Source organism: Suricata suricatta, chromosome 1, assembly GCF_006229205.1.
Source record: "Suricata suricatta isolate VVHF042 chromosome 1, meerkat_22Aug2017_6uvM2_HiC, whole genome shotgun sequence".
Classification (NCBI taxonomy): Eukaryota; Metazoa; Chordata; class Mammalia; order Carnivora; family Herpestidae; genus Suricata; species Suricata suricatta.
In genome coordinates, this window is record NC_043700.1 from 184,110,749 (window position 1) to 184,137,848 (window position 27,100).

The window sequence follows — 27,100 nt, forward strand, 5'->3', positions numbered from 1 at the left end:
CTATTATTTTTAATAACATTAACACTTCCTGAATGCTAACCAAATGTCAATTACTGTTCTATGCTTTTTACTTATGTTAGCTCTCATTATCCTTCCAGTAGCCCTCTGAAATACTTACTGTTATTATTATTTTTCTCCTTTACGGGTAAAGCTAGGTAACTGACAGGTAAAATTGCTCTCCGAGGACTGTGCACAGCTATTGAGTGGCAGAGCTCATTTCAAATCCAGGGAGTCTGGCTATAGAGTGAATCCTCTTAGTTTCTTGTCTATACAGCCCTCCTTACATGCCATAGGTTCAGGAATCCCTACTTTTGTGCTTCTTCTTCAAGCCTGGCCAGTGTAGCCGTGAATACCAATCTCTGTACAAAATCTGGAAATATCACAATGCTTTTGGTAGGTCATTGCAGCAGAAGTGAGACACAATTTATAGCAAAGACAGAAGGCAAGAGGTGAGAGATGCAAGAAGGGGAAATAATTGAGATTATCCTTTTTTTAGTGAAAATGAACTCCATCCTGACTATGCCCTCATATAAGACATGCTCTATTGTCATTTGTTAAATGAACGCATAAATAATTTATGTAGCTTGTTACAAACACGGGTTACAACACTGATGGTTGAGGGTCTGACTTCAGCTCAGGTCATGATCTCGTGGTTCCTGAGTTCAAGCCTCACATCAGGCTCTTTGCTATCAGCTCAGAGCCTGCTTCAGCTCCTCTGTTCCTCCCTCTTTCTGTCCCTCCCCCACTTGCACTCTTTCAAAAACAAACATTTTTTAAAAAAGGGGGTATATTTGGAAAGCACACTTCAAAGCAAAGGTTTAAAAAAATTTTTTTTAATGTTTTTATTTACTTTTGAGAGAGAGAGAAAAACAGCATGAGCAGGGAAGGGTCAGAGAGAGGGAAACACAGGATCCAAAGACAAGTTCCAGGGTCTGAGCTAGCTGTCAGCACAGAGCCCGACATGGGGCTTGAACCCACAAACTGTGAGATCATGACCTGAGCTGAAGCTGGACCCTCAACCGACTGAGCCACCCAGGCGCCCCTCAAAGCAGAGGTTTTAATAGATTGATATAATTGCAAACAAAAGTTTCAACATAATTGACTGGTCAGTCTGAAGATTGTGGGACAGTAAGGGGTCTGGTGCCTTCCTGTTACCCTGTCTGGGACCATTAACCACTGTATCTCCTCAATGATGATTACAGTCCTAGGTCAAACCCTTAAACAGCAACAAGGCATCATTTGTCTTGTGGTGCTAACTCTTTCGTACTGAATCTTGCTTCCTTTAAAGCTGTATCTTATACACAAACAAGTAAGTGCTACTGTGTCCGACGGGCATGTCCAGAGCAGCCCAACAGAGCTGAGCCGAGATTCTGAGTCTTAACCCTTCTGCTGTCTAAGCATGGATCCTCAGTTGAATTTCTCAACTTCTTTAGGTTTCTCTGTGTTTATTCTTTTATGGCTTATTGTAGGTACTCAATGTATTTTTGAAAAATTAGATGGTAAGTTCATTAAAAATAGTTTCTGCTTCTTTGGGAGTTGATGTAATGAAAAAAAAAAAAGCAAGTCTGGGTATGGGAAGGCTGTGTATATTGAGTCCTTAATCAGTGTTGTAGCTAAAGAGAACTTTGTGCATGGAAAGACAGACCTCCTTTTTGGTTTGCCATTCAATGCTTTCTTCTTTAAGTTTATTTATTTATTTAGAGAGAGGCAAAGCATGAGGGGAGGAGGGGCAGAGAGAAGAGGAGAAGGAATCCCAAGCAGACTCCAAGCTATTAGCACAGAGCCTGACACAGAGCTCAAATCCAAGAGCCGTGAGATCATGACCTGAGTGGAACCCAAGACACTCATCCTACTGAGCCACCCAGGCAGCCCTACCATTTAGGGCTTCTGTCGATGGGTTAATCATCACGACATTAGCTTTTCTGATGACATTTGGGATCTAAGGGAGAAGTCCCCAATCATGGACAGCATTAGAGAAGGAGCAGTCTTCACTCTGAACGTATTCTATTTTTATTCATTAAATAATCTCTAGATAAATCCAGACTCATCCTTTAATAGCCTATGAACCAGGTTGTAAAATACATGTTTATGAATTCATCTCAGGCTGAATTCCAACCAGCTATAAGAAGCATGTGCATATTGTATCATGGCTGTTAAACTGAATGTTTGCTACTATTACTCAATCTGCCAAAAACTGTCATTTAATTTAATAATATGATGAAAAGCTAAAACGAAGTGACATGGCTTATTATATAAAGTCTGTTCTCCCCCACTCACTCCACAGAGTCCCTATTTTTTGGAGGCCCTTAATATTTCAGATGTAGTTGAATCTTATACACCCACAGCCTCTCTGAGACCTGGTTACATGATTGCTGAAAAAGGCTTATAGAATGATTCTTTAACTCTAGAACTTATCCAGGATAATTTAAACATTAACATTCTAAAAACACATTTTTATTAACTGTATAGTAGGTATGAATCCAATACACTGGGGTCATTTTTTAGGGATGTATTATGCATACATAAAAATTGTTATAAACATTGGCTTATTGATTGATATATAGAAAAGATGACAGCTAATACACACAGGGCTCTGTGCCAAATGCTTTTTATGCATGCATTTGCTGTTTATTGCTACATAAAGAATCGCCACAACTTATCAGCTTAAAGCAACACATTTATTATCTTGTTAGTTTCTGTGCTTCAGGAGTCTGAGCTAGGTCCTCTGATCGGGGACTCACGGGGCTGCAAGCAAGGTGTCAAGTGGGCTGTGTTCTCAACTGAAGGCTCAATTAGGGAAGAATCTGCTTGCAAACACGTTCAGATTATTTCACCGAGGCTTTACAACTGAAGGTCACAATTCTTACTGGCTGTGGGCTGAAGGTCATGGTCAGAATCTAGATGCCTCCCATATGTCCCTCATATGTGACCCCCCCCCAACTCTCACCCGAGGTAGTTCACAACAGGGCTGTTTGTTTCTGTGCTAAAACAACGTCTTATGTAATAAAACTTTATTATGGGAGTGACAACCTGTCACTTTTGACGTATTCTGTTGGGCAGCAGCAAGTGAGAGATCCCACTCATGCTCAGGGGGAAGGGATTGTCCAGGAGTAACACCAGGGGGCAGAGATCATGGGGCCCTGGTAGAGTGCTACCTGCCAGATACACAGCCCCAGTTAACTCTCACAGCAAGTAGCTCTGGGAGGTACATTCTGTTGCTGGTATTAGCAGGTGGAGACAAGGAAGCAGGAGCAACTTACAGTGTGAAGACAACCCACACAGACGAAAATGCCATCTTCAGGCTAGTATTTAAACCCTTGTATTTGTCTATAAAACCTGGGATTTTAGCCACCTGCTTTCAAATCACATCTGTTCCTCTGCTTTCAATAGCAGAGTTAAGACCTGCTCTTTGTTGTATGCTGGACTCTTTTCTACATACCTTTTTCTCTTTTCATTCTGGCATCAACCCCAAGAGAAGGCTGTTATAATCCATAGTTTACAGAGGAAGACTGTTTTGTGACTTTGGAAAAGTTGTTTACCTCTCTGAGCAGTATTCTACTAATATGTAAAAGGGAAAATCATAGTAGTTATTTCATAGGGTTTTTGTGAGGATTAAATGAGACAGGATATGGGGTTCCTGCATGGCTCAGTCAGTTAAGTGTCCAACTCTTAACTGAAGCTCAGGTCATGATCTCACAATTTCTGAGTTTGAGCCCCGCCTCAGGCTTCACACTGACAGTATAGAGCCTGCTTGGGATTGTCTTTCTCTCCCTCTCTCTCTGCCTCTCCCCCACTCCCTCTCTCTCTTAAACAAACAAACAAATAAATAAATAAGGCAGGATAGGCAGAACATCTAGCTCAATGTCTGACCCAGATTATTAACTCAGCAAATATTTTTATGTACATGATTATATGTATTTATTTTTATTCAAGCATAGTTGACACATATATTACATTAGTCTTCGGTGGAGAGCATAGTGATTTGGCAAGTTTGTACATTATGCTGTGCTTACTGGAAGTGTAGCTGTCATCTGTCATCCTACAATGCTATTACATCATTGACTGTCTTCCTTATGCTGTACCTCTTATTCTCATGACTTATTCACTTCATACCTGGAAGCCTGTATCTCTCACCCTCCTTCACCCATTCTTCCAAATTCCCCCACTGCCCTCACCTCTGGCAATTTTACCTATAGCTATCTTTAAAAATATAAAATTTCACAGTGTGAGAGTAGAACAAGTTATTTTTAAGAACCTGTGTTTCCTCTGCCTCTAGCTGTTTCCCCTGCTTATATCCAGGGATGTCCTACACCAGCTACTTTGCTCCTGATGGCTTTTTATTTTGGGCCTGATCTTCTCATCCTGGTCCCACAAAGTCTTCTCCAAGGTCAACCAAAGCCTGAGTGGGGCTCATGGGCACCGTATGTCATGACTGGGGAAACTTGGGTTCTCTCCCATTGCCCACCTCCTGATTCTCCAGCCCTTATTCCCCTTTCCCCTTTGCTTTCTCCACTGGGGCTCAGGACTAGATTGCAGTTCTGCATCTCTCTTTCCTGATTTCCTTCCAACAAGACTCAATGAATGTGTGTTAAATAGAGAACTCAGTTGCTCAGTCAGAGGTGTGCTAATAGATGCGTGTTCTGCTGCCAGAATTTTCTAGGGTCTGCAGAGGTCAAGAGTAATGAGAACGAGTCTCTGTCCTTCAAGCCCACAGGAGATGAAAGTAGGAAGTCTTTCCTTTGCATGGCAGATTCTCCAAGAGGGCTCCTGAGGTTAACAAGGAGACAAAGAGCAGGGACCTATGACAGTGAGGATTTTTAGAAAAGGCATAGGTTTTGGTGCCAGGGCAGCTTGGACTCCAATCCAAGCTCTGCCTCTTGCAAGTTGTGTGACCTTGGTCAGGAAATTCCTCAATATCTGGGCCTCAGTTTCCTTATCTATAAGAGAAGAATAATAGTAATTTCTTCCTCAGATATTATAAAACCCAAATGATGAGATCACAATAGGAGTGCACTGTGAACTGACAAACAGTCTGCATATGGGAATTAAGATACAGGACCGAGATAAATTCCAGGAAAAACAATTGAGAAAATCTTAACCTTAGAAAAATCCATGGCATTTACGTTTTATCCCAAACTAATTATCTCCTCATCATCTTTTCTTTTCCAGTGCAAATATTTTAAAAATTATCATATCATATTCATATGATTTCCAAGCATGAGAAAGCTTACCTTGAAGCCATGAACTATCTTAGTCGTTTTTAGATTAAGAGTCAGGAGAATGTTGGTGTGTGATGAGAAACGCTCCCATATCTGGAGACATAATTTACACTTCCCATTTATGACTTCAGTTGTGATTATTCGCTCTGAGTCTATGTTAGAAGAGTCATCAGGACTCAAACAACAACAACCACAGAAAATGTAAAAAACAGAAAATATTTTAAGTGCTCTCATTTAACCAATTGTAAGTGCCTAGGATAGAATATTTAGCCTCAAAAGCAGGACACTTGTTTGTAATTAGTTAAAATAAGGGAAAACAGTAATGCAATTTGTGGAAAGAATCTAGTGTGGTAAATCCTTACTTGATTTTGGAGACACAATTAGATTGCTTTTGCCCAATGTGTGACTGTGTCACCAAATAGAATTTGAATAAACCACACGCTATTTCCAATGACCAGTAACAGATGGGCCAAATGCATATTTTGCTTTGTTTTGCTTTGGGGTTTTTTTTAAAACAAAAAGAAAGAAAAAAATTTCTTTCTGATCATATTCTGTCATTGGATCTGTTTTCACAGAGCTTTTCAACACATATTCTTATTGTTTGTTTTATTGGCAAATGTAATTTTTGTCCACTTTTGACACAAAGGCCAAAATCATTTTATCTAAATTGCTCATTTGCTCCACTCTCAGCCCTCTCATGAAGAAAGTAAAATGATTCAAATTCAAGTAGAGAAAGCGAATATTCATATTGCTCACCAATGAAGAAACCACAGAAGTACTCATGGTAGTACCCTTCTAAACTGAAAAGTGTTTTAAGTTAATGAGGGAAAGAAGTCTCTTCTCTTTGTTCTAATATGTGTTTGATTCATGTGTTGTTTGATGAATTCAGGTGGTTTAACATGAGCCTGATTTGGAGGTCAAGAAGAAGTCACATGGGAAGAGAGGGCATGACAAACTTTTGTCCCAAGCTGGGGACGGCAATGGTGATTCCTTGGGCTTTGGGTATAAACGCAGTTCAGAGTTAGTCAAAGGAATCTGGACTAACCTCATCTAATGAGAAAGGTTGGGGGAGGTTGGGGTTTTCAAACATATAGGCAGAGAACAAGAATGAACTTAACATCTGCTTTAGTTCTAAAAATTTCCCACACACGTTGTCTTCCACAGAAGTGTCCTAACCTGTCAACTTCTTAATTTTTGAGAAAACATGGGAAGGGCCTGCTGAAGGTAGGGGAGCTGAGAGAGACACACACACTGGTAATGGCTTTCCCACGTTGGATACTTACTAGGGGCCAAATGTGTTTGTAAAGCACTTTACGAGCATATTTTACTTCTCAAAATTACCCTGTTTGACTTGTACTAGGAGGAGGGTAGTCTTAGGTCTTAGTTTTAATGATTAGAAAATGTAAACCGGGGAAGTCAGGCACATTCTGCAAGTCACAGAGGTAGTCAGCCTCAGCATTTAAAACTTGAGTTTTCTGGCCCCAGAGACCAGGCTCTTAACTGACAGTCTCTATGTCCTGCTAGTGATTTAAACCTGCTTTGACTCACTGGGGAAAAAAAAAGATTCTGTTTTACTTTTTGTAATGTTAATTACTTTTTTATATACACACATAGCTTATGTCATATGACCATTTTAATTTTCCAAAGTCTGGTATCTTCCACTTGAGTCTCTTTCCACTGGCTACCAAAGCCATTTCAAAGATATAAAATTAATTTTTCTTGCCAGATATCCCATTTGCATTTTGCTTATTCAGCTGCTTTTCTGCTGGATCTTGGTATTATTAAAGAATATTTTGTTCTGTCCTATATAATTGCAAGGGTCAAAGTTTTTAGAAAGCAAATTACTGTATTTATCTCATATTAAGCTATCATTTCTTAGTATCCCAACACAAAATCCATTCTTCTGTACTTTTCCTTTAAATTTTAGAGCTGGGAACCTACAAACTATATTTCTGCTTTGTTACCTAGCATTATTTCACCAATTCCTACTGCTTTTTTTCCCCTGGTGAAATACCTAGTGTGGCTTCTGTTTTCCTGATTCGGGCTGATACCTCTCCGACATTCATTTCTGCCCTTTGTTCTTTTCAGGGCCTGTAATAAATTGCAAAATATTCAATTTTGAATGATCTTGGAGGGTGTCAAGTCCCAATTCTGACACAGTGGAGAGGTGATCTCTGAGGCCTAGATGTCCACTCATGGACAGCTCGTAGAAGACAAAGTTTCCAGAACACTGTGCTTTAGAGAAGTATGAGAGCATATGGTATTTGAGGGGAGAAAAGTCTGTGTTACTCAGTAGTATCTGCCAGTGGTGTTGTCAGGACCAAACTGTACACTTCAATCTGGAACACAGATTCCTTATATGAACTTAGAAGAATGGATTCTTTCTCTCATTTTGATTTTTATTGTTGGGTCACTTGGACATGTAATAACATCTTTGAGATTTAGTTTACCAACAAATGAGATGAGGTCAGGCATATGTGCCCTTGTCCCTATCACAATTTAGAGGGATTTCCAAGGAATGTATCTATTCATTCAACTAATTAATTACTTAATTAATTAGTAATTAATGTGTCCATTGTTTTATCTGCTGACCCATCTTTCCATGCATCCACCCATCCATTCACTATTTTATTTTACTTACTTCATTTATTCATGTTTCTGAGATTCTTATCTCTTCTGAACATTATGCTAGATTGGGGGATATATATGAGAAAGAAAATGGGCTTTCATTCCATGAGTTCTATAGAAAAGTGGGGAAGTTTCAGTTGAATTAAGTCTGGAAGCTAAAAGGAGAAAATGATAAAACTGAGTACATGGAAGGTCATTTGGAGGGAGAAAACTCATGGAAATATGTAAAATTTCTGATAGATGAAAGGCTGTGGAAGGGTCAAGAACATGAAATGGTTTGTTTCAAGCAGGGAGTGCAGGGAAATGAAAAGGTGAGGGTGAAGCAGACTGATGCCTATAGGCCCTTTTGAAGGAAAAGGAGAAATACATCAATATATTTGTGTATGAGTATGTATGTGTTATTTTTAAAGCCTATTGCAGATTCCATGATGAAAATGGAGATTATTAATATTCAACAATTGGTACTATCTAACAAAGATATTAGCAAGTATGACCCACATCCAATACTAAATATAAAAATTGCCACATTCCTGGTCAAGAGCCCCCAACCCCCACTCATTCCCACTGACCACCTATAATTATGGTTATAGACTTTTTCCAATGAGTAACTGGAGGTCCCTTGATGGTGTAAGTAACAGAGACCTGATCAGATTTGTAATCTGATTGCATTATGACAATTAGTCAAAGGGAACACTGTGAAAGCAAGTGGGCCTGTGAGGAGTGTTATGCCCAGATTACAATATCCCCCAAATCCAGAGACCACCAGGGAGACTGAGTCACATATGCCAAAGAAAAGGGCATTTATTTGGGCTTAAGCTCAGGCTCCCAGACCTCACCAGTGCAGTGGATCCGTGCTGAGAGCCCCGAACAATAGCTGAGCAGGGGTTTTATGGGGTCTGGAAAGGGGGAGTTACAAGGAATTGTGACATAGGCACAGCAATCCAATCGTAATCACACAGCAGCCCTAGCAACAATATTAACCACTCAGAATCTCTAGGGCATCCATTACATCTGGCGGGACCCAATCATGACATTTGGTCTTCCTTTGAAAATAACCAATTACCGGGTGGGCTAAGGACCCCCATGTAGGGTTTGGGCAAGTGGCGAGTGATTGGCTAACTAAGATTGAACAGTTATCTCTGGTCCCAGCCTCAAGCCTCGGCCCTTAGGAATGTCTGATATGCCTTCTGGCCCTCCCTGACTGGGTGTTGTGAAGGCAGTTTTTCTTCAGACAATGTGTGCTCTTTTTTTTTTTAGCTGTTTGACTATTCTGGGGAAACTGAATCTCAGGCCTCCTAACTAGGGGGGGAATATGAAGCCTGTGATGGCGTTAGTTTGGTCTTTCAAGGAGCTGTTTTGGCAGTGACCTAGTCTGGGGTCACTTCACCAGAGAGGAAAGAAGTGCAACTATTTCACAGATGTGCTCCTATGGGGAGATCTTGAGATGAAGATACAGGTGTATACAGACAGATATATGGATAGCTGAATAATCAGTAAAGTAAGACAGAAGATGTCTATTAATTGCTAAGTGCATTCCTATGTATGATATGGAAGAACAGGATAATTATTAGAACTCTGTGGAAGTAGACAAATATTTCAAGACTTTGGATATGAAGAGATAGAGTTAATGGTACCTGGAAGAGGATTAAGGGCAATGGACAGCTTTTATTTCAAGTGAGCAAACTTGAGAATGTTTCCTTCTTGATGGGGTAGGTTTAAGTAGAAGAGAAGATTGGAGGGCACCTGGGTGGCTCAGTCGGTTAAGTCTCCGACTTCGGCTCAGGTCAGATCTCACGTTCGTGGGTTCGAGCCCCACGTCAGGCTCTGTGCTGACAGCTAGCTCAGAGCCTGGAGCCTACTTCCGTTTCTGTGTCTCCCTCTCTCTCTCTCTCTGCCCCTCCCCCTCTCATGCTCTGTCTCTCTGTACCAAAAATAAAAAAAAAAATTAAAAAATTTAAAAAAATTAAAAAAATTAAAAAAAAAAGAAGAGGAGATTGGAAAGTATGTTAGAGAAGTGGGACAATAATTGATCAGCCTAGCCCCTAAGAAGGTTGAATATAATGATACTGGATTTCAGATGGAAGAAGAGACACCAATTCCACTGTTATAGAAAGGGGGAGGAATGGGCAGATAAAAATAGTTAATTTCTAGGGTTTTGTTTGTTGATTTGTTTTTGTTGCTTATATCGTCTTCATGAGATAGGAGGTGAGGTAATCTGCTTGGGAAAAGTGAAGGAGTTGGAGGGCTAGTCGGTTGAAAATGGTGGGCCAAAAATAAGTAAGATTGACCCTCATCAAATGTGCATTGTACTTGAAAGAGAAAAGGTAAGGACTCTAAAGGAAGCCTCAATAAAGACATTCTTCTGAGCCCAGGGAGTTTTCCTTACTAAGCATTTACTAAGTCTTCCTTCTTTCTTTGCTCTCTGCCTGCCTTCCTTCCCATTAGCTAATTAGTAATATTAAAACCCTCATCACTTAAGAAGAAGTTAAATACATTTTTAGAGTTTTAAATAGAGTCTATTCCCCTCTAGTGAACACAACTTTAACTGATGTATTATGTCAGAGAATTGGGAAACCAATTGTATGCCTTTTTATTACTATTGGTAACTGCCTAGAGAAAGCTTAATTTGCCCCTATTTATAGAACCCATTTATAGAGCTGGGACTTGCTCTTTGCTTTATGTAAAAAAATCCAAGGAGTAAACATACACACACACATACACACACTCTCACTCACCCAGGAAAGCCTGATTTTATGTATCTTTATTGATATATCTACTTATCCATTCATCCATCATTTAATAAGCATCACTCTGTAAGAGAGACCATCCCAGACACTAAGAAGAAAGGATACATCAGCCATAGTCCCTGTTTCAAGAGTTGTTAGTCTAGTTGGGAAAAGAGACCAAATGTAGAAACATTACAACCAACACAGTGTGCCCTGTGCTGCATATACAGCAACCCCACTTACAGTGTTCTTGAGCAAAGAGTCTGCAGTGCCTCCCTGGGGACATTGCAGAATGCTTCAGTGGGTCTGATGTGTTGAAGAAATAGTCATTCCCTGGCTCCAGCTCTGCTTCCCCCTTATAACACTGCAAACACAGGAGAAGCTGTGTTCAGCACAGAACATGTCCCCTACAGTATCTCAGTAGGCAACAGCAACCACCCAGGCTGGAGCTAGGAGATTGACAGATGGAAACTTCAAGACGTTCAAGAGTAATCTGAAAGGACAAAGCATTTATTGAGAACTAACCCTATTACAAATAGCATGATGAGTGACTTTTGTGCATTATTATTATTTTTCACAAAAATAATCTCAAGGGGAGAAACTTAACATTAGCACTGTTCAGATAAAAAATATGCATACATGCATTTATCGTACATTTTCCAAGGTTGATAGGGAAACAACATGTTGTGTCTGGGTTAAAACCTTGGGATTGAACCACAGCACCTATCAGCTTCTCCGTGAGGCTGTGGATGCCTTCATGTTTGTTTTTTTCAATATAAGTGACATACAGCAACCCAATTAAATGCAAAATGAGTATCATTATAATTTGGTTAACATGAAAATTTCATTGCAATTAAAATCCTAGTCTCTTATTTTCCAAGTGCTATATTTGTAATTTCCATGTTCTATGGAATATGTTAACAGTATTAATGCTTTCCTAATAAATTTTTTCTAGAATATTTAGTATTTTTCTACTCTTTTTATTTTTCAATTCTAAAATATTTTCAGCCAGTGATTGATTTTATATTAATTAAAAACAATAAAGTGAAAGAACTTAATGCCCAATAGCAAGAGATTAGTTGGAACACCCCAAATAACCTGCAATAGAATTTTTAATACTCTTATTATTGCATCTTTTATTACATTTCTTTTATATTTTCTTATTAAAAAGTATCAAAACTCATTAAAGAAAAATCAAAAAGAACATTCAGAATCTCCTCCACTTTAACATCCACTGTTAAAACCGTCATGTGCAAGTAAGATCTTCCCAGATATTTCTCTATATATTATTTTACTATAACAATAAGATTTAATATAAATACTCTCTCATTATCTTCCACAATTTATGTCAGTCCTCTAAATAATTCCTTGACATTTAAGTTATTTCTACAAACTACACAGAAGAGAAAAAGTTGGCAAAACATAATTTAGAAATGGAGAAGTAGAGGGGCACCTGGATGGTTCAGTTGGTTAAGCATCTGACTCTTGATTTCAGCTCCGATATTGAGCCACACATCAGGCTCCATGCTGGGCACACATGAACCACAGCTCATGAACCTGAGCCCCACATCAGGCTCTGTGCTGGGCATGTAACCTTTCTGCCCCTCCCCGGCTCTCTTTCTTTCTCTCTCTCTCTCTCTTTTACACACACACACACACACACACACACACACACACACACACTAAATAAAACTTTAAAAAAAGAAATTGACTAGCAGAAAAGTAAAACTCACTTGGAGCTTTCTAAGAAAGACACATTTATAATGACCAATAAACTTACAATGTTCCAATATTATAATTATGTATTAGAAAAGCCAATTACTAGGGATATTTTCAAAATAACCTTCATTTCCATTAAATGACTGCAGCAGGGGTGTGGAACGGACCATATGGAACCACCTACCTCCTCTTTCAAGTAAGATGAAGGCCATGGCCATAGTCCACTTCAATTTTCCAACAATCCTAGTATAAACAAAGATGCTTTGGGGGGATGTTTGTATCCCAGAGCCCATCCTTCATTCCCTTACCCTACATCTAACCTATTATCAAATATTTTCTGCTCTGTGTTCAACTTGTTCATGGCCTGATCACTTCTCAGCACGTGCATACTTACCACTCTAGTACAAGCCACTGTCATATGTCTTAGTTGATCTCCTCACATTCAGCTTGTTCCCTTATAGTCTATTCCTCATACAAAGACCAAATGAATCTTAATATCTTAGATATCTCATTCATTTACTCAAGTGGTCTTTCATCCCATTGAGAGCTAACAACAAAGCACTTATATGCCAGGCAGTGCCCCATAATTTCTGCTCTTGACTCTGTGCCCTCTCTGCCCTCATTTCCTAACACCGTCCTCTATGCCACTGGGCTCCTGACTCTTCCTCAAACACATGAGACATTCAACTACTTCCAGAGCCTGTGTGTTGGCTTTAACATATTCCTAGAGTGCTCCCCTATACGACCACATTACTTGGCCCTTCAGAGCCTTCAAGTTGTTGCTCAAATGTCACCTTCATGCTGAAGACCTCCCCCCCGTGACTCAGTTCACTTACAACCTTTCCCAGCTCCCTATTTGTTTGCATGTCACATTTTTCTTATGGCACTTACTAGCTAACATCTTTCACATTGTGTGTTCAGTTGATTGATTGATTCTTTGGCCAGTCTTCCCCAAGTAGAATGCAAAGTTTACGAGGACAAAAATTTCTATTGTTTAGTTCAGTGTTATAGTTCCAGTCATACAGAGTAAGGTCAACACATCTTTGTTGAACAAGTAGCCTCCCTTCCTTACCTACAGCTGTAGAAGTTTCCTTATGCTGTTACAACCCATCTTATTATCTATTAAGGGCCAAGCGGGTGGTGATGAAAAGAAAGCTACCAGGACCTGGTAGGAAGGAGGATGGGGATAATTCCCTTGTGAAGTCTTTTAGTCAATCTACTTTCTCTGGGGAGATGAACAGTTTTGTCACCAAGATTTGAACCTTATCTCAGAAACAACAACTCATGTCTTATTATGTCCTTTACCAAAAGAGGGAAAGGATTGTTACATGTTCTCAATGAAATATTATACTCTTGAAGTATCCATAGACACAGGGTTACAAAATGTAAAGATATAAATAAACAACAGTTAAGAACTCTTATTCTGGGTCAGGGTAATAGGGTTTGAATCTTTTTAACTGTTTGGACTTCAGTGTGTTTCTTAACTTCTTTTAGCCCTGCAAATGCTGATTATAATAACACTTGCCCAATAGAAAGGGCTGAACACTAAACTGAGATATGCCTGGAAAGTGCATAATATACTATTCTCAATGTTGAATAATTACAAGCTATTGTCATTTTCACTATAATTGTGCTAAGTTAAAAAAGCAGGATGCCAAACTGCATGTAGATATCATGAAGTGACTACATAGAGTCTACATTAGCACAGGGTTTGAAACTCTGCCTCAGATGTGAGGGACTCCTACCCACTCACTGCCTCGCACCCAACCTCAACCAGCCAGTTGCATATTTTAGCATCTGCCAATTATACACACCAACCAATTCTAGTATCATTCAGTTTTCTTTCAATTGTGAGTGACAGACACTCAAGCTTAATAAGAAAGAACATTTATTGGTTTATAAAAAAACGAGGAAATCTACTGGGCAGAGCTATTTTTAAGAAAATTTAGCCTGAGGCACCCAAATGGAATGACACTTTCAGGTTTCTCTGTCTCTCATTCTCTCTCTTTCTCTATCTCCCTCTCTCTCTCTTAGCTCTGCTTGTTTCAGCTTCATTTTATTTTCAGGAAGACCTTTTCCCTCATGAAAGCAAGAGACTATGGCCAACCTGATGCAGAGACCTCGTGTTTCAGAGTAAAGACACCCTTGCTGACAACATTAGCAAAAGTCCTAGATAGGACTTTTCTTGGCCGACCTTGGTTCACATGGCCATGCTTGAACAAATCACTGTCGCCTGGTAAAAGGTCATTTGGAGACTGGTGGAACAGGTTGAGAGCCACTGGACAATAGTTATATTTTGTTTTTGATATATACAGGGAGGGGTTGATTTCGCCAAAGAATTGTTGTGTAGATATAGAGAAAAAAATTGAAAGGAAATTCTCCATAATATTAATAGTGATTAACATGTGTAATTCATGAAGGATGATTTTTTCTTATTTTTACTTTTTAAAAAATATTTCAAGTGATCTTTAGTCATGATCCATTAATTTTACAATTAAAAGGAAAAAAAAAAAACAATCCTTCACGGATGGTGTGTGAATAGGTATATGTGACCCTAGGACTCTCCCTGGCCCAAACTCAGACCCATATGTACATAGCCTCTAGACCTTTCAGGAATCTCTCTCTTTCCTGGAGCAAAGTCTGTCATGTATATGCAATATGTTATTCCATATCTGATTCTCCAGTTTATAGGGAAATCACCTCATCATGTTCAAACTTGTAGGGACTGATGGTCCTTTAGAAAGTATCCTAGACCAGAAGCTGGGAGGCCTGGGTGTCTATTCTTTCTCTGTCCCTTACAGCTGTGCCAAGTGTCACACATTTCTGGGCTGTAGGTCCCCCCATCTATAGTTAGAAAGTTTATTTTCAGTTTTAACAATCTGTAATTATTATTTCCGTTTACTGATGGAGTAACTAATTACTTCATTATAGGATTTCTCAAGACCAGTTACTTTCTGTTTGATTCAATTAGCAAAACACCAATGTGTTTGTCATTCATTTTGATGGTTGGGCTGCCAGGAGAAAAGCCCAATGGGTGAATATTTGAGAATCTTAAGCAGATTTTGTATTTTTCAGTCCAAGGTGGTATAGGAGCAGATCTTGTTCTGTTTTTCTTCTATCTTCTTATTTCTAAAATGCTCACTCCCCATTATTCCCTTCCATTCTGCAGAAAAATCCCAGGACTCTTTCACATTCCCCTTTAGGTTAGAGCCAAAGAAAAGAACTTCGCAATGGTAGAGATTGCCTAGAACTGAGCTTTTGTTTTTTTTCTTGAACACAGAACAACAGACACAAGGTGAGCCTCAATGATAGTTAAAAACAACCTTCTTGGATTTAGAGGAAACACTTACTTAGTACCTTAATAGTCTACAGAAAGAACATATTTTGCAGAGTCAAATGGACTGTGGTTTAAATTTTTGCTCTTTCACTTATGAATGTGTGATCTTTGGAGAATTTCTTAAAATTTCTGGGTCTTATTTTTACTATTTTTTTAACCTTTGAAATGAGAACGATGATAAATACCTTCTAGCCTGTATAGATGTGAAGGTAGAATAATACTCCCTCCCTGCCTTCCCTGCAAAACATATCCACATCCTAATTCCCAGAACCTGTAAGCATATTACCTTCTATGGCCAAAGAGACTTTGCAAATCATATTAAGGTAATGATTTTGAAGTAGAGATTATCCTGGATTATCCAGGTGGATTCAATATATTCACAAGGACCTTTGTAAGTTACAAAGGAGCCCAGAGAGCCAGAGAGAGGGAGACAGCAAAGAGACCAGACACAGCTTAGAGTGGTGCTGTGGGGGTGAGGTGGTTTAGGGGTTAGAGCCAAGGAAGAATGGTGGCCTCCAAAGCCAAAAAGGCAAGAAATGGATTCTCTCTCAGAACTTGCAGAATGAATACTGCCCTGCTGGCTGACTCATTTTAGACTTCTGACCTACCAGAACCACAGGATAATACATTTTTGTTGGTTTAAGCCGCTGCCTTTATGATAGTTTGTTGCAGCAGCAATGAGAAGAAAAATTATAGTGGACATTGTACACTCCACTCTGCTGGAGCAGCAGTGCACGGGTCTGGACAGGCACATGGAAGGCATTTGTTTTTGCTGCAGTTACGGTTACCATTCTTCTCTTTTCTTCCCCTACCTCATCCTTCTCTTTCGTTCTGCTTCCTCATCCTTGTTTCCCATTCTCTTTCTCCTTAGCCTCCTTCTTCCCTGTTCCTTCCTAGGTCATTAAAAAGAATAGGAAAGGTAGTAAAGACTTGGCACTCAGTGAGGACCTCCTATGTGCCAGGCACCATCCTTGGTGATTTCATATGCATAACCTCATTCAATCTTTAAAACAATCCTTTGAATAAGGTTTCAGTGTTTCTTTTTTACAATGGTAGAAATCAAGATCTACTGAAGTCAAGTGAGTTGCTTACACACACACACACACACACACACACACAAGTAAGTGATAGTTCTGGGGCTGATTATCCTACCCTCTCTCATCATTAGCAGCTCTGTTTCCATTCCAGACAAAAAACTGTTGACCCGCATCCTGTGTGTCCTGGATGACCAGAGCTGGACTGGGCACGAAACCCCATCACCATGGCAACAGCATTACCTGCCTGGGTTGTGACATGACACCATATTGGGCCAGGGTGGCAGATGTCAGGGAGGGGTGCTGTGCCTCAGAAAGGTGCTACCATCTGTCTGAAGACATCCCTCTTCTCAGGACAGCAAAGAGCTCATCACACCCCTGCCACTTCAGACGAGCCCTCCATTGCTCAGTGCAGGAGAAAATATGAACGACTATCATTTATCAAAAACCTACTGGATGTCAGACATTGTGCAAATTTCTCTTTTCGGATTCATATTACATTTCTGTGAGGTGAGTATTGTTCCTTCCATTTATAGTGGGGAAAGAGGCTCAGAGAGACTTGCCCTGCCCACTCACACACAAAGCAGCAGGCTGGAGTGAAGCCAGGTGTGCTCAGACACCAAGGCCAGGCCCTCCTTCCCTGGCTGCACTGCTCCCCAAGTCGAGCAAAAACATTCACAGTTGGTTCCCAAGGGCCTTGAGTCTAATCTGGCACAGCGTTCATTAAATCATTTCCTTTTCCCTCTTGCCCCTTTTCCTGCCTCTCTCATCTTGGCTTGCCAGATCATTTGACAGTTTTTACATCAGCCCTGGCACTAAGGGCTGGGATGGGGGGGGCATGGAGTGTCTTGGAATAAAGGAGCTGGAGAGCGGAGGAGTGAGGGTTGAGCAGATTAGTGCAGAGGTCCAGCTCAGGAGCATAGCTGAGCAGTTCCATGGCAGCCCCACCTGGAACTCGGAGATCTGGCCTTTTGTACTGTCTGCAGCAGCACACTGTCCCGTGGGGAGTCTGCTCCAAGTCCCAGAGAAAGCAGTGTGACTGGAAGCGAAAGCAGTGTGACTGGAAGCGCAAGAGCCCAGCTTCAGAACCCGATGGATCTGGACTTTAGGTTTGACTCTGCTGCTCTAGGGCAGTGTGGCATGGGATGAGTTGTCTCACTTCCTGGAGGCTCAGTTTCCTCTTTTGTAAAAACTTTGTAACAATACAGGGTGGTTGTTTATAGAGTTGCAAGGACCTTACAGATGAAAGGAGCCACGGAGACCATTTACTCCACTTGACATGTAGAACCAAAGGAACTAAGACCCAGCAACAAGGAATCATTGGTCTGAAATCACTTGGCCACCAGGAGTGGTTCCACATGGTCAGCATCTAAAATTCTGTCCTCTAAAACATGTTGCTTCTGTGGAGATCAAATGTGACAACCAGTAAATGACTGTGTTGATACCAATGTCAGGATGTGAAACATTGAGAAACGTTTCTTTTCTTCCCCTGCCTCCCTGGAAAGCTTTCTGCAGCTGGTTGGACCAGGACACTGGCAACCCCAAGATGTCATCAGAGATTGCATTCCCCCGAGTCTACTTTCAAACACATAAAATGGCATAAAAGTATTTAATATCAGACATGAATGAAACACAGTTGATTAATTTATAAGCTCATAAAATAAAGTTTTAAAATAAAACCATTAGAAAATGTAGAAATTCTCGACTATGTTTAATGAGCTTAATTAAAAGGCTGGGGCAGGCAAAAATGTGAGGTGCCTCCTATAGAAAATGGAGCCTGTCAGTTGTGAAATCGTACCCACACCTCATTTTCAGCATCAAAATAAGAGGTTTCCCTTTTCCTGAATAATTTCACTCCCTTCCTGGGCTTTTACTTCAATTTCCTTTTCATTTCCTCCAGGTTGTTCCTCCATAATTATTCCATCTCTCTCCAGTTCCTCATTGGGGAGTCTTCTAGCAGGCAGCCCATCTTTTCATTCCTACCATATGGCCAGCATGCTTGAGACACTGGTGATACAACATCAAATTATTCCTTGTTGTCAAGGATTTTGTATTTAAGAGATCAACAGCTATCAACAAGCCTATGGTATCTAATGTGACATTGAGTGGTGCAAGGTGCTGGGAACAAAATTGAAACAAGGTAGAGGGCAGTGGCTGGTGGTAGCCATGTTGAAGGTTTTGGTGGCAATGAAGGAGATGGTGGTGATGATGGTGGGGGTGGTAGTCTCATTGGAGGTGATGTTGCTGTCAGTAGAGGCAATGGAGATGGTAATTATCATGGTGATGAGGGGAGGTGGGGGAGGTAGCGATGGTACCCACAGTGATGGTCAAAGGTTTTATATTAGGTACTTAGTAAAGGATTTCATGTGGAAATTAATTTGAGTAGAGACCTGGGTCATAAGGAGCTAAACCTGTAGAAACCTAAGCAGGGAAAGTAATAATGCAAATGAGGGAACATGAGGCTTCATCACTCACCCAGAAACCCCCCATTTTGGGTACTGTGAGTTGTGATTTGTACAGTGTCTGTGGCTCTGTGGAGGATTGAGCCAGAGTTACTTTCTGTGGGAATCAGCCTTCCTGGGCAGAAGGATGAACACTTTCTAGTAAGACACTTCCACACAAAGCACCCTCTCAAGGTCTACTCCTGTGAACCCTAATCTGAGATAATGGATATAAACACCTCTTATAAGGAATTTATTTATTTTTTTGTTTGTTTGTTTTGTGAAGAAAGGAAATTGGGGTTAAGGCTATTAAAGTCCCAAAGGCAACTCATACTCAACATTTCAAAACAACCCATTAATATTTTCTCCTCCAGCTAGCCTCTCTGCCAAAGCTGCCCTTCTCAGAGAATGCCTACATTATTTATCCTGGCACAAAAGCAGAAACTTGGGCCATTCTCAACTCTTCTCCAGTCAGAGTTCAAATCTCCAAACCTTATTTCTATCTCCTTTACATTATACACATGGAGGCTGGCAAGGGCTTGACCAAGAATAATTTGGGTGTCATTGGTGACAGTAAGAACTACTGAAGCATGTTCAACCTTGTTTACACAAAATAGAACTTAAAATAAAACCATATCCATCCCTTTGGGCTTTGTTCTTGGCAGTCCTTTACAAACTGTGTACATGTGCATAATGTCAATTTCATGCAGGTTTTTTTGCAAAACCGGAAAGGGGGAAGGGCTTTCCACCATGCCCTTGAAGATTGTTGCAAAGGGTGAAGAATAGCACATTTATTGTCCTTCCCCCAGGCTCCGAGGAAACAAACATAATCTATGGGGAAATTCAATAGAAGCTTAACAAAGAGCAAAGGCAATAGGTGAGACAATTGAGGGGAAATTAATTAAGCCAAGCTAAAATTAGTGGTTTTGGGTTTATGATTCTGAAAGAGTCCGGGCTATGGAGAACTGGAACAGAGAAAGGAAGCATACTGGCAGGGAGCTGATTCAGGGCCCAAGATTAATTATCCTTCGCCATCTAATTATGAAGTCTGAATCACTACCCTGCCAGTTGAGTTCCTTTCCACTAACACAGGGGATGAGAAAATGATGTGGTTCTGGAAGCTTGAGGTCTTTCATTCAATTTTCACTTAATACAGATAACAAGAAAACTCCCCTTTGTCCTTTTCTGATTACTATTTATTATTTGTATCTTTGTAAGAGATGGTCCCTTCCAGATTACTTTTTTCTTCCTTGTCAAATAACCATTTTTCATTATCATCTGAATATAAAAATGCCAGGTGTATTCCTACTAGGTATATGATTTATACCAGGTGGGATACTGGATCCAAACTCCTTACTCAGTTTACTTATTGATATCCCTACTATGTTCAGGGCATCTCCTAAGATACTTCAGTTTTGCCAATGGGTTCAGTCAAATGTGAATGTGATCTGGCTTATAGTCATCTACTTCTCACACACGAAGGTAGAAAACAATATTAGCTCCATTTAATAGGGTTTTAGACTGGGAGGTAGAAAGTTCAAACGAATTTTCTAAAATCACATGACTAGCAAATTAATAGAGCCCAAAATTCAAAGCTAGGATTATGTGTCTCCTCTAGCTGATCTATTGTCTTCCCTTTGGTGAAACCTACATCTGCTGTAAAGTCCAGCCACACTTGCTGGTCTGGCACAGACATATCAACACCAGTCTCATCAAACAACAAAAACAAAACAATTAAAATTATTTTCTGAGTTCCCTGGACTCTACTGAAAATTATCTGCTAGCTCAATACTTTCTTCGATTAAATATCAAAGTAATTCCAGGTATGGCACTTGAGACTCTCCAAGTTATAAACCCATCTAACTTATCCAGACTCAGGAGCAGATAAATGTGGTTAAAAACATGGACTCTGAGGCCAAACTGTTTGGCTTTGAAAATTAGCACTATTATGAAAAAATTTGGGTAATCTACTTAACATCCAAGCTTCATTTTCCTTATTTGTAGAATTGGGGACAATAATAGTACCTTCCTCATAGGGACCTTCTGTGGCTAAGTGAGATAATATATAGAAATTGCCCAGGACGATGTCTGGCACATAGTAATTGTTGTATAACTATTATTAGTGTTGTTATTACTATTTATTATCAGACTGACCTGAGCTGGAACTCTCTCTCAAATCTTGTTTCCTACTTTAAGTCAGGATCTAGTTCTTATCTCTCTCATATGATTGATGTGACAGAAAGAAATAGAATAATACATATCTCTAAGCATAGTATGGGGCATATACTAAGTGTGAGATATAAAAGGCTATTCCTCTAAACATGATCTTTCTTCCAAAGTTCCTTCTTTCCTACTCTAGACCCTTGAGATTTTCCAAACTCTGCTGAGGTCTCATCTCCTCTAGGAGATTATTTATGATCTGATCCTACCTTACTCCTCACTTGGACTTCTTCTTTCATTGTGGTTGGGTTCTGTTCACTGGCCATCATCCTGCTGCCAACATCATCTGTGTATGGTGACATGTGAGTGGATAAATGCTTATTAACTCCCAGATGCCACTCTAAATACCCAGGAGTAGATAATCTTTCTCCTTAAACAGATTGTGACATAAATGAGGAGATAAGTTCACAGAAGATAGCCAGAGACTTTGGAATGTTCTTTAGAATCTACTGTGATGGAGACTTTAGAGATCTATCATCTGACCATGTATGTGGAAGCTATTGGTAGTGCACACATTATGACCCTTGTACTCAAATGACCATTCAAGACAAAAACTGTAAGGGGCGCCTGGGTGGCTCAGTTGGTTAAGCGTCTGACTTCGGCTCAGGTCATGATCTCATGGTTTGTGGGTTCAAGCCCCACGTTGGGCTCTGTGCTGACAGCTAGCTCAGAGCCTAGAGCCTGTCTTCAGATTCTGTCTGTCTCTCTCTCACTCTCTCTCTCTCTCTCTCTCAAAAATAAATAAAACATTGAACCAGTCCTGTAACCCAGGAATGAATCCCACTTGATCATGATGGATAATTCTTTCTATGTGCTGTTGAATTCGATTTGCTAGTTTCTTGTTGAGTATTTTTGCATGTGTGTTTATTAAGGATATTGGACTATAGTTCTCTTTTTTTGTTGGGTCTCTGTCTGGTTTGGGAATCAAAGTGATGCTGGCTTTGTAGAATGAGTTTGGAAGTTTTCCTTCTATTTCCATTTTTTGGGATAGTTTAAGAAGAATGAGTATTAACTCCACTTTGAATGTCTGGTACACTTCCCCTGGGAAGCCATCTGGCCCCGGGCTTTTGTTCTTAGAAAAAATTTTGATAACTTATTCATTTTATTCACTGGTTATGGGTCTGTTCAGATTTTCTATCTCTTCCTGTTTGAATTTTGGTAGTGCATGTGTGGTTAGGAATTTGTCCATTTCCTCTAGATTGTCTAGTTTGTTGGCATATAATTTTTCATAGTAATTTCTGATGATTGCTTGTATTTCTGAGGGATTGGTTGTAATAGATTCATTTTCATTCATGATTCTGTCTATTTGGGTGTTCTCTTTTTTTTTTCTGAGGAGCCTGGCTAGAGGTTTATCAATTTTGTTTATTTTTTTAAAAAAACCAACTCTTGGTTTCATTGATCTGTTCAGCTGTTTTTTTTTTTTACTCTATATTGTTTATTTCTGCCCTGATCTTTATTATTTCTCTTCTTCTATTGGGTTTGGGGTTCTCTTGCTGCTCCCGTTCTAGTTCCTTTAGGTGTTCTGTTAGAGTTTGAATTCCCCTTTCTCTAGTTTGTTGAAATAGGCCTGGATTGCAATATACTTTCCTCTTAAGACTGTCTTTGCTGCATCCCAGAAAGTTTGGATTGTTGTATTTTCATTTTTGTTTGTTTCCATATATTTTTTTAATTTTTCTCTAATTGCCTGACTGACCCACTCATTCTTTAGTAGGGTGGTTTTTAACCTCCATGCTTCTGGAGGTTTTCCAGACTTTTTCCTGGGATTGATTTCAATTTTCACAGCATTGTGATCTGAAAGTGTGCATGGCATAAACTCAATTTGTTTATATTTATGGAGGGCTGTTTTATGCCCCAGTATATGATCTATTTTGGAGAATGTGCCATGCACATAGTGTATTCCTTAGCTTCAGGATGCCAATACTTCAATGTGATACATCACATTAACAAAAGAAAAGATGAAAACCATATGATCCTGTCGATAGATGCAGAAAAAGCATTTGACAAAATACAGCATCTTTTCTTAATAAAAAACCCCAAGAAATTTGGAATAGAAGGAACTTACTTAAACAATATAAAAGCAATTTATGAAAAGCCCACAGCTAATATTATCATCAATGGGGCAAAACTGAGAGCTTTCTCCCTGAATTCAGGAACACAACAGGGATGTGCACTCTCACCACTGTTCTTTAACATAGTGCTGGAAGTCCTAGCATCAGCAATCAGACAACAAAAGGCATCAGAATCAGCAAAGAAGAAGTCAAACTTTCACTTTGTGCAGATGACACAATACTCTACATGGAATACCTAATTGACTCCACCAGAAGTTTCTAGAACTGATCCACGAATTCAGCAAAGTCACAGGATACAGAATCAAAGAACAGAAATTGGTTGCATTCTTATACACCAATAATGAAGAAACAGAAAGAGAAATCAAGAAACTGATCCCATTTGCAATTGCACAAAAACCATAAAATACCTAGGAATAAACCTAACCAAAGAGGTAAAAGACCTGTAATATGAAAACTATAGAAAACTTATGAAAGAAATTGAAGAAGACACCAATAAATGGAAAAACATTCCATGTTCATGGATTGGAAGAATAAACATTGTGAAAATATCATTACTTCTCAAAACAATCTACACATTCAATGCAATCCCCATCCAAATTGCACCAGCATTCTTCTCAGAGCTAGAACAAACTATCCTCAAATTCGTATGAAACCACAAAAAACCTCAAATAGCCAAAGTTATATTGAAGAAGAAAACCAAAACCAAAATCACAATCCCAGACTTTATCCTCTACTACAAAGCTGTCATCATCAAGACAGTATGGTATTGGCACAAAAACAGACACATGGACCAATGGAATAGAATAGAGAACCCAGAACTGGACCCACAAATGTACAGCCAATTAATTTTTAACAAGGCAGGAAAGAGTATCCAATGGAAAAAAGACAGCCTCTTTAGCAAGTAGTGCTGTGGGAACTGGACAGCAACATGCAGAGGATTGAAAATAGACCACTCTCTTATATCGTACACAAAAATAAATTCAAAATGGATGAAGAACCTGAATGTAAGACAGAAAACCATCAAAACACTAGAAAAGAAAGCAGGAAACAGCCTCCTTGACCTCAATTACAACAGTTTCTTATTTGACGCATTCCCAAAGGCAAGGGAATCAAGAACCAAAATAAACTATTGGGACCTCATCAAGATAAAAAGCTTCTGCACTGCAAAGGAAACAATCAAGAAAACTAAGATGCAACCATCAGAATTGCAAATGACATATTGGACAAAGGGCTAGTATCCAAAATCTACAAGTAACTCACCAAACTCCACACCTGAAAAACAAATAATCCAATGAAGAAATGGGCAGAAGACATGAATACACTTCTCCAAAGAGGACATCCAGATGACCAACAGATATGAAATGATGCTCAGCATCATTCATCATCAGGGAAATACAAATCAAAACCACACTGAGATATCACCTCACACCAATCAGAGTGGCTAAAATGAATAAATCAAGAGACTATCAATGCTAGCGAGAATGTGGAGAAACAGGCACCCTCCTACCCTGTTGGTGGAAATGTAAACTGGTGCAGCCACTCTGGAAAACAGTGTGGAGGTTTCTCAAAAAACTATCAATAGAACTCCCCTATGACCAAGCAATAGCACTGGTAGGGATTTACCCAAAAGATACAGACATGCTAATGCATAGGGGCACAATATCCCAATGTTCATAGTGGCACTTTCAATGATAGCCAAATCATGGAAAGAACCTAAGTGTCCATCATCTGATGAATATATCAAGAAGATCTGGTTTATATATACAATGGAATACTTCGTGGCAATGAGAAAGAATGAAATCTGGCCATTTGTAGCAAAGTGGATGGACCTAGAGGGTGTCATGCTAAGCAAAATAAGTCAGGCAGAGAAGGACAGATACCATATGTTTTCACTTCTAGGTCTAACAGGAGAAACCTAACTGAAGACCATGGGGAGGGGAAGGGGGAAAAAGAATTAGGGAGAGGGAGGGAGGCAAATCATGAGAGACTCTTGAATACAGAAAACGAACTGAGGTCTAAAGAGGGAGGAGGAAAGGGGAAGGGGGATAATGGTCATGGAGGAGGGCACTTGTGGGGAAGTGCATTGGGTGTTATATGGAAACCAATTTGACAATAAACTATATATATAAAGTTAAGAAAATAAATAAAACATTAAAAATGACAAAAAAACATTAATATAATACTGCTTTAAAACTACTCACAATTTGTTGTGGCCAAAATGACATTTTTTAAAAATTCCACTGGTATTAATCGAGAGCCTAGTGTCCCAGCAGTGCTCTGAAAACAGATGGGTAAAACAAACAAAAAACACACCGTCATGGAACTTGTACTCTAGTGAAGAGTGGAGTGGTACTAAATATGATAATTTACAGTTGGGATACAATTTAGGAAGAAAGTGAAATGCAATTGGATAGAATAATCAGGAATGAATGTGGGGAACTAGTTTAGATTGGGTAGACAGAGTAGGCCTTTTTTGAGAGATTACATAGGATCTGAGACCTCAGACTGAGAAGGCACCACTCATTATAGGAGTTATAGGAAAATACTTTCCACACCAAGAGCAAAGATTCTAAGGTAAGAGTCAGGTTAGACATGTATACAAATAATTTCAAACCCAATTGAAAATGGAGAAAGTGTTATGGAAATACTGAGAGGCAGGTAGCAGATTCTAAGAGGACGTTGACATTGTCTACAACAGGGATCAGTGAACTCTTCTGGCCCAGACAATAAACGTTTTAGGTTTTGTCCAGACAATATCTGTCACAAATACTCAATTCTGCCACTGAAACACAAAAACAGCAATAAACAAGATGTAAATAAATAGTCTTGAGTGTGTTCCAATAAAGCTTTATTTGCAAAAACAAGCAGGGGGCAGGATGGCCTGTCAACCATAGTTTGCCAATCCTTGATTTACAATATTAGACAAAGGACATGGTGGCAGATTGTGTTTTCCAAAATGATCATGCCAATATATCCCAATTTATATGCTCTCACTACAAATTTTTGTTAATATTCCTTTTCAAAATAGGAGTCTATAATCCCTTCCCTTGAATTTGAGTGTGCCTCGGAAGACAGCAGATGTATGTGACATGGCTTCTAATCATAAAAGATAAAGTAGTTTCCACTAGTATTCCTGAGATTACACATACAAAGTACATTTGCTCTGAAACTGTCAAGCTGGAGACATCTCATGGAGAAGCCAAAAAAGTCTTAGGTTTCACTCATTTCAGTCTCTCCAGCCCAAATACCAGCCACGTGCATAAGTCAACTTTTAGATGATTCCAATTCCCTCAAACTCAGGCGCCTTTTACTATATTTCAGTTAATTTATTTTTCAGAACTAAAATTTTACTTGATTCTTGTTTTATGTTTACTATTTATTTGTGGTAATTTATTGCTATAGTTTTAAGAGTGTTTGTAATTGCTCACTAGAATGTCTTTATTATAGCTGTCTTCAAATCCTTGTATGGAAATTCCAACATCTGTGTCATCTTGGTGTTGGTGTGTGTTGATTTTATTTTCTTAGGAAGTTGAGATCTTTTCTGTTTCTTGGCATAATAAATAATTTGGACCTGGTCACCGACATTTTTAGTATTATAAGACTCTCATTCCTATCTAATCAACTATTTTAGCAGGGTCTTAGCTTAGGCTGCCATAACTAAATTTCATAAACTGGTGTGCTTATAAACAACAGATATATATGTATGT

At 39.4% G+C, this 27,100-nt stretch overlaps 1 long non-coding RNA gene across 1 annotated transcript in view; it reads left to right on the forward strand.

Annotated features, from left to right (window-relative positions):
* The first annotated feature begins 6,402 nt into the window (after window positions 1-6,402).
* Window positions 6,403-27,100, forward strand: part of LOC115299254 — a 45,153-nt gene continuing 24,455 nt past the window's right edge. The window contains exons 1-2 of the long non-coding RNA XR_003912076.1: window positions 6,403-6,443; window positions 16,818-17,173. This is a non-coding gene — a long non-coding RNA (uncharacterized LOC115299254). The remainder of the gene's footprint in view (window positions 6,444-16,817; window positions 17,174-27,100) is intronic.